A 7,635-nucleotide genomic window follows, 5' to 3' on the forward strand; every position below is an offset into this window, starting at 1 on the left:
CTATTGAGGTAGCACAAGTCTTAATCAGGGAGATAGTGAGGTTACATGGTATTCCTAAGAAGATTGTGTAGAACAGAGATGTCGACTTCACTTCTAAGTTCTAGAAATATTTGTTTGTAGGTTTGGGTACAGACTTGGCCTTCATTACATCTTATCATCTGCATACATATGGACAAACAAAAAAGTTCAATGAGATTATTGAGGACATGTTGAGGATGTACATCGTGCATCAACAGTAGAAGTAGGAATAGTATATTCCACTGGTGGAGTTTGCGTATAATAATGGGTATCAGGAATCTTTGAAGATGAGTATGTTTGAGGCGGGGGCGGAGTTGTAATACTCCCATTAGTTGGAATGATCCAGTGAATAGGGTATTGATTGGATTATACATGTTGGCAGAGATGGAACAAGAAATGCAGGTTATAAAGAAAAATTTAAAGGTAGCACAGGATAGGCAGAAGAGTTATGTAGATCAGCATAGGGTATTTAAGGAGTTTTAGGATGAGGAACAAGTGTACTTGCGCATCAAGCCCAAGAATAAATCCTTGAGGATCGGATCATGTGCCAAGATGGCACCTTAGTATTGCGGACCTTTCAAGATTCTTGAGAGGATTGGACCAATAGTTTACCGACTTGCACTGCCTCCAACAGTGAAAATCCATGATGTTTTCCATGTGTCGTTGCTTAAGAAGTATGTGAAAGATGTTGATCATGTGATTGACTAGTCTATATTGCAGATGGAAACCGGAGGAAAATTCTAGTTGGAACCTCAGTGCATTTTGTAATGGAAGATTCTCATGCTCCGAAATTGAGAAATCAAGCAATTTAAAGTGTAGTGGAAGCACTTTGGGCCCGATGAAGCTACATGGGAGATGGATGATCATATGCAAGTTATGTATCCTTCTCTATTTGTTGGTTGAGCATATGTCTTTTGATATATGTTTTTATGGTGTGTTTTGGTTATATGTCTATATATGCATATGTATTATGTAAATACTGCGTTGAGTCATGTTATAAAACTCCAATAAGCAGTATGGTGTTCATGATATGTTGGTTATGTCTTTATCGGTATGATATAATGTAAATGTTGTATCAATATTTGTTATAAAGTTACATGGGAAACATTTGTTTCTCTGGTTTATAAATGTCATTCAGCATCGAGGACGGTGTTCCCCCGGGGGGGTGGGTTGTAACATCCCCTGATTGATTTCCTATGTAAATAAATAAATAAAATAATAACCAAGGTCATGGGACATGTATTCCAAGCTGAATGTTGGGAAAAATATAATGACGTGGATCACTTATGATTAATTTATGGCTATGGAAATTGGTAAAGGAAAACTAGCATTAATTGGCATTTATTTATGAAAATAATGGAAAATAGGAGAAAAGCAAGGTGAAAGGTCGCAAAATTGCATGAGGAGGAAATTGAAGGAAAATTAAGTAAAAATGAAGAAAATAGAGGCCGCATTGATAAAAAAAGGATTTTTAGAATCATTTCAAAGCTTTTGAAAGTTTAGTTTCGGAGCTCTCTTTCCATTCTCTCTCTCTCTCATACTCTTTCACACTTAGAGAAATCTTGGAGCATTGTTGGAGCGTGCTTGGAGCACTCTAGTTTTCATTGGATTTGGAGAAAGAAGGCAAAGAAAAAGTAGGGAAGTGCAAGGGGACAATAGCAGATACAGCGGGATTTCTTTGTAGGTATCAAGTTTCATGTATGATTTCCTTGCTTTTTTGGCATACATGGTATATGCATGTGGTTATTCGGTTATGATCTATCAGTGGCATGGAGGATTGCCTAGATTGACAATGGTTTTGCCTAGCCTTTCCATTTCCTGGATAGCCATGATTTTGTGGGTTTTCCACTTGTTGCTTCTGATTGGTGCTCAAGCTCCTTATGGTTTTGGGTTGAGTTACTAGTTCCTGGAGCCATTGGTTGGAACAAATGATCTAGAACAGCTTGGGTTGAGTTACTATTCATGGAGCCTTGGTTGGACAAACACTCTAGAGCCCTTGGTGGGTTGGGTTACTAGTCCAGGAGCCTTGGTTGGACAAATTCTTTGGAGCCTTGGAAGATTTTGCATTGATTTATTAGTTTGTGGAACCACGGTTGGGACAAACACTCTAGAGCCCTAGGCAACTTGGGCAGAGATCGATATGGTTGGTGTTAGTGATGTCCATCCATGAGGTGGAATCATTGGTTGAGCATTGAGTTAGTTTTGTCTCTGGAATCCCTATTTTGGTTTTGCTTGGTGTATTCCATGAGATCACACATTCACGCTTGGAATATGGCATGGGGGTGATTGGATGAAAGAGAGAATTGGTTTAGCCTAATCTATGGCCAGGTGGTACGTGGAAGTCACTGACTTGGTTGGATTTTCATATGTTAATAAGAGCTTTTTTCCTCTTGTATTTCCATGAGTAATAGTACATGTTATTATATGGCTTTGATGGTTATTCTATCATTGTGTATATGTTGTTCATTTGTTGGTTACATATTGGTTATATAATGTATAGTGGTTATGGCTCCTAATGTGTTTTGATTATTTTATGAGTGGTTAATGAATGCATGAGCTAATAGATGTTATTGTAGTTATTATGAGAGGGACTTATACCTTCTTGATGACTCTTAGATAAGTATCAGACCCCTTTGTTTAAATATGCATTCATGACCTATAGATTACATGTTCGCCATATGTTTGACGAAATGACTTTCATGTTTAGGCCTGCTTAGGCCAAGTTCTTGATCAAGTTTCATGTTAGAGGATTTTTCCTTATGTCATTTATTGATTTGGAAAGTCTCATCAAGTTTTGGGAAGTGTTCTAGAGACTAGCCCTGAAAGGTGGATCTAATTATGGGGTCGCAGACTCAGAACAGAGAAATTTGGACTTCAGTCGCATGGATGTTGTGTTGTGGCTATGGTTGGAGGCTTATAGTTGCATGGATGCAATTTTATGCTTACGAATGGTAGTCTAGGTGAGTAAAATAACTATTCAGCTTAGGATTTAGGCACTCGATGTGGTTACTCAGCCTCTAAGTGACATGTTGTACCTGTAAGATGTGTTGAGTTGTCAGTTGGTCTTCTGCAGTTGGCCCCACTTCCTTAATGTAACCTAGGAGTTTTGTTCATGTCATAGTATCTCCTCCTCTTCATGGTTACCTTGGCAGGTCGGTGAAACTAGGTAGATATGGGAGGGGTGGTTACACCTTTAGGGTAAGGTCAGTAGATAGAACACTTGTGACAATTATGGATTCATAGTATAGTTATCATGTTTGAATTTTTAGGGTATTTAAGGTAAGTAGAGTATTTTATTACAAAGGTCATATGAAAGGTTTAGAAAATGGATTTTATTAGACATCTATAAGCACATATAAAAGAGATTTATTGTTGTTCTCTACTGATAAAAAATGAAATATCATAATCAAAGGCTAATCAAAGAGCTAAGTGATTTCTTCCTTTCCATCTACATTTTTCTAATCAATCTCAATCTCATCACTCCTACTGATTGTGGTTGGTTGTGGATTGCAACGTTATGAGTAGAGAAAGAACTATTGGACCTTTTGTCAACACTCCTTCTACATGGTCTAAGTAATTTCATATAGTTGGTGGTCCTTGCCTTTATGCAATAGTTGTGATTATGGACTTTAATAGGTGGAAATCCTTGAATTTAGATAGACTTCAAAGTGGAAAAATAGAAATAGCAACCCCAAAGAGAGAGCATTGGGAATCTAGGTTGGAAAAGCTAACAAATTAGAGATAGAAACGAAACTACAAAGATTTTAATCTGAATAATGTTGAACCTTTGTTAGTATCACAGTTGCACCTATGTGATACACTAAAGGCCCTTGGACTTGCCTCTACACCAAATTGTCACCGCCTTGCTATTGGATAACATAAGCAATGTCCTCGTGCTGTAAAAATCTTAACAGAATTTGATGCAAGGACTACTTAAGTGAGATGGAGGCAAGAGCCTCTCTTATTTCCTCTGTCCTCTTCCTTTGGGAATTTGGCCATCGTCACATTTAAATATCGAGTAAATGCCAATAGTATAGTTTATGTTCTAAGTGATGTTTTTAGTTATGGTTGCTAGTATAATTGGAAATTTTAAATTCCATTAGTCTAGTTGATGTTGTAAGTGAGACATGAAATCACATGTGGGTAGAGATTTTTTTGAACTTTTGTTTTAATACTACTCATCGGTCTTACGACAATGGTTAATTGCTACTCAGCGATCTCATGAAGACACTTATGATAGTTGTTAACATCGACAATATAGCACATTCATCACAAAAAAATCAACTATTGTCAGCCTATCTACACTAACTTTTATGTCACTCTTTGAACTCCTATGCCCAAGGGTGTCGGTAGAGAAACGCCAATGTTTGGCAATCTTCCAATGACATGTTTCATCAAAGTAAGTATACTTTCAGCAGTAGACCGACCATAGTTATCGTCGATCATGTGACAAGATAAGACTCCTACCAGTTCGGCAGTAGACCAACCACAGTTATCATCGATCATTTGACACCATAAGGGTCCTACTTTTGTTAGTATTCTGACAACCGATTAGTCATCCTTTCATCAGTTTACCGATTTATGGTAGGCATTAAAATTACGATGAATTTGGAAAAAGTTGATAATGTGACAAGACCATGTTCCATGTTTGGAAAAACCCACTTTTGTTATTATAGTGACGTAATTTCGTGGAAATAGTGACAAATTTTGGTTAAAAATTACTCAAATTTTATTAGTGAGGCTTGTTCTTACTATGAGAATGCTCAGGTTAAGGGAGTGATCATGTAGGTGGGGGGTGGACCTAAATGATCACATAGCAGGGGAGGAGTATTAGAGCTTTAGAGGCTTGTCTAAGTGGAGTTGTCTACCTTCTTAAGGAGTTTTCATATCTTGGAGCCTTGCTTGTTAGATGTCTTCACCTTTGAGCTTGACATGTGTCACTTACAGAGGGTGCACTTCACATGCGATCCTAACATCTTATAGGTAGATTTATTGCAGTGGAATAGGTACCCTAGTGTATTTTTTGCCTCCATTGCCTCCCATGTAAATAAAAGATAGTCATTTCACATAATCATTATTGTACTTTATTCTTGGGATTGTATTGAAAATTTCTTATAGGAAGAAAGACGTAAAGGTTGTTGAGTAAACCTTAGAAGTTAGATGATATGCTTCATGGTAGATAAGAAGAAAAAGAGACATTGGTGATTATCATAATTTGATATTGTATATTCATTTACCATTCAATTGTATTAGATATGTGAGGAGTGGAGTGCACTAGTTCCTCTCTCTTGTATGATCCACACGATATTATCTCTTTGTCTTGGTGCACTAGGGTTCTTATAGAGGTTCAAGAGATATTTTAGAGTCATGGTTTAACCCTAGGGAGACAAACAAGCTAGGATTTTTCATGAACCCTAAAGGGATAAAATAAGAATGTATATTATATCTTTTGTGAGAGAAGAATATGAGGGTTTTAAAAATGGTAGCAAGTGTATTTACAATAATTGTTGAGAAGAAGGAGGTGTTTTTTTTTATGTTAAGTAGCACTTGTGAGTGATGATACTAGCTTGTTGAAGATGTTTGAGAGGATGATTAGCATTAGTTAGAAGTGATTCCAACATAGGAAGAGTTGGTATCTAAGGTTTTCTTGATTTCCCTAACTAGAGCTTGAAATTGTACTAACTTGCAATAAGTTGTCCATTAAGGGATTTTTTAGTTCTAAAAATGGGCTTCTAAAGAAAAAATAATAATGATGATTAATGTCCAATAATACCCATGGTCTACAAAATTTAAGAAGGTAAGATATTAGTTGGAAATCTTTAACATTTTATTTATATACTCAAAAAGCACTAAGAGAAGTGTTCCAAGATCACCATATTTTTTCCAACTTAAAAGGTCAAGAACATTGTAGTGTGACAAATATTTTGAAAAATAGATTGAACATGATTATAAGATGGACCAAGTAAGTGATATAATCAAAATAAAATAAAAGTTTCAAATTTTTAAAGGAAAAGAAAGAAAAATATCCTTTTTTAAATTCTATTTTGGACTTATATCCTTATAGGTTTACTCAAATGTCAAGTGTAGGAACTCGTTGGATGTTGAATTAAATTCCACATCAAAAAAGTAACTTATCTACACACTTGAGTAGAACCACACCAAAATAAATTGAAAATACTTGAAAAAATGTGTTTCTTCACCATGCCATTGTTGAAATTCGTAGCTCAAGAAGGTACTTTTTCACAAGCCTTGTGTCCAAGTGTGCATAAGTTGCCCATATGTCACCTTAAAATATTAGTTGATGCCACTTAGACTAATTTTAAATTATGAAAAAATACACAATTATATGTTGGCTTTGTTAGCTCTCTCTAATTTGCCTAAGCTAAGGAGAGAAACTCAGAGGTAACCACAAACCACTGGTAAGCTAGAATTTAGCCCTTCTAGATTTAGAGAGGGCTCTCTCTATCTGAAATGTTCAATCACTTAGATGTTGGGCTAGGTATGGTTCTTAGTGGGGTATAAGTTTAAAAGATTTGTTGGTAGGAAAGAAGACAGATCCATTGGGCATGGAGTCATGTCAAGTTGATTATGTTTCCAGTGATAAGATGAAGAGAAAGAGGATCTTCTACAAGGGTAAGGTAGGTAGTCCTTTTGGAGTTTTATTCAAATTTGTTGTATGGGTGAGAAGAAGATAAGTGGAAATCGCATATAGAGCATCAAACAGCGGGATGAATTTTAAATACCATTCAAGTAGAAAACATAAATTGTTTAGAAAAATGAAACATAGCAATTTTTGTCGTGAATTATGAGACAAATCATTGTTCATCTAAACAAGAAGACACATTTAAAAGCATTATTCATAACATAGGATAACTTGCAAAAAAAAGAAGCACGTCTCCAAAGTAACTAACACAGGAATCCTAGTAAAATTCAACATTTGTCTTTCATTCATTGAAAATATATCAAGAAAAAGTGCAATACACAATGTCTCTTCTTCTAAACATATCCAACCCTTTTCTTGATCTCAATTACATTATAAATAGGCTAAAACTAGTATGTTCCCACCTCTAGGAATTGAATTCCTCAATAGGTTTTTCTATTTCTTGCTAACGCAATGAAAATAGAACTGTTTTCTAAAAATTAAGGACTTTTTGACTAAATCTTTCAAAGCATATTTACATTAAATTCTCAGTCCAAATTGATCCTATGAGTCCTTGGATGTCTCATAATATTTACCATGATCATAAAAATAAATTACAAGAGGCTTTGACATGAAAAACTCAGTCCAAATGATGATTGTCCAAAAACATTGGGCAAAAACATTGCGCTTTTTTTTTAATATCTCCTAAACATTAAGTCATATTGATATGTGATTTTTATAGCAAGTTAATATCATTATAACCCTTCTCCACACAAACTTTTAACCAAATATGACTCACAGATCTCGAGAAAAATCCAAAAATGGTTGTAGATGATGGTGGCTTGTTTCTCAAAAATCGTGAAGCATTTTGACCTGAAATTAAGTGATATTATTCATCTCACCCCCATACATTTACTGTAAAAATTTCATGGCAAATAGGTACAGGGTTTAAGAGGTCTGGTGAAAATATGGTGATC

The sequence above is a fragment of the Pinus tabuliformis genome, chromosome 4_1 (genome assembly GCF_031772625.1).
Source record: "Pinus tabuliformis cultivar Carrire ecotype Pingquan chromosome 4_1, CPIR1, whole genome shotgun sequence".
NCBI classification, from domain to species: domain Eukaryota; kingdom Viridiplantae; phylum Streptophyta; class Pinopsida; order Pinales; family Pinaceae; genus Pinus; species Pinus tabuliformis.